This window comes from Chionomys nivalis, chromosome X (assembly GCF_950005125.1).
Source record: "Chionomys nivalis chromosome X, mChiNiv1.1, whole genome shotgun sequence".
Classification (NCBI taxonomy): domain Eukaryota; kingdom Metazoa; phylum Chordata; class Mammalia; order Rodentia; family Cricetidae; genus Chionomys; species Chionomys nivalis.
The window spans coordinates 246849-247468 of record NC_080112.1 but is presented as its reverse complement, the minus strand read 5'-3'; the positions used below and the strand labels follow the sequence as shown (position 1 = coordinate 247468).

Below are 620 nucleotides of genomic sequence, written 5' to 3'. Positions count from 1 at the left end.
AAATCAATGAGCAAAAGAAAATTTAGCCTTAAAATATGGTTTTAGTGTGGCAAGATCACTTTTTACAAATATTCAAAAGCTGTCATATAAAAAAATGAGATGAAGCTCATTTGTTCAGAAAAGGAGCCAGTTTTTAAGTTCATAGAGTTACTAATTTAAGAAAACTAAAAGGAATGACTGTAGATATCCAGTAATTTTTTAACAATTTAAATCACAAAATAATGAGTTCCCTGTTCAAGAAAACATTTAAGAAGCTATAGAGTGCTTACTTTATCAGCACAAATGTGAAAATTGGAATGTAACAGAAAATATTAGAATGGCTCCTGTGCAAGGATAACATTTGTAAAACATTGCATATTTTTCCAGAGTTGTCTATAGGCAGTTAATGGTTGCTAGGGAATAGAGACACATTTTCTTCAGTGGTGTTACACTGGTAAGGAGCCCATGCTTTTACCACAAATCATTCAGTCTGAATCTTATAAGAGATCCTAGTAGGATAAAATGGGTCACAAAGAGAGAGAGAGAAAAACATGAACATAGTAAGAGGATTAGCTGAGTAGAAGGCAATCGCTGAGAGTGGAAGGAGTACAATAGGGGTTAATGGGTAGTGTGAATATTAT

The 620-nt window shown here is 33.1% G+C and overlaps 1 pseudogene; it reads left to right on the top strand.

Annotated features, from left to right (window-relative positions):
• Positions 1-261: 261 nt before the first annotated feature.
• On the top strand, positions 262-362 carry LOC130868697 (U6 spliceosomal RNA; annotated as a pseudogene).
• The last annotated feature ends 258 nt before the right edge of the window (positions 363-620 follow it).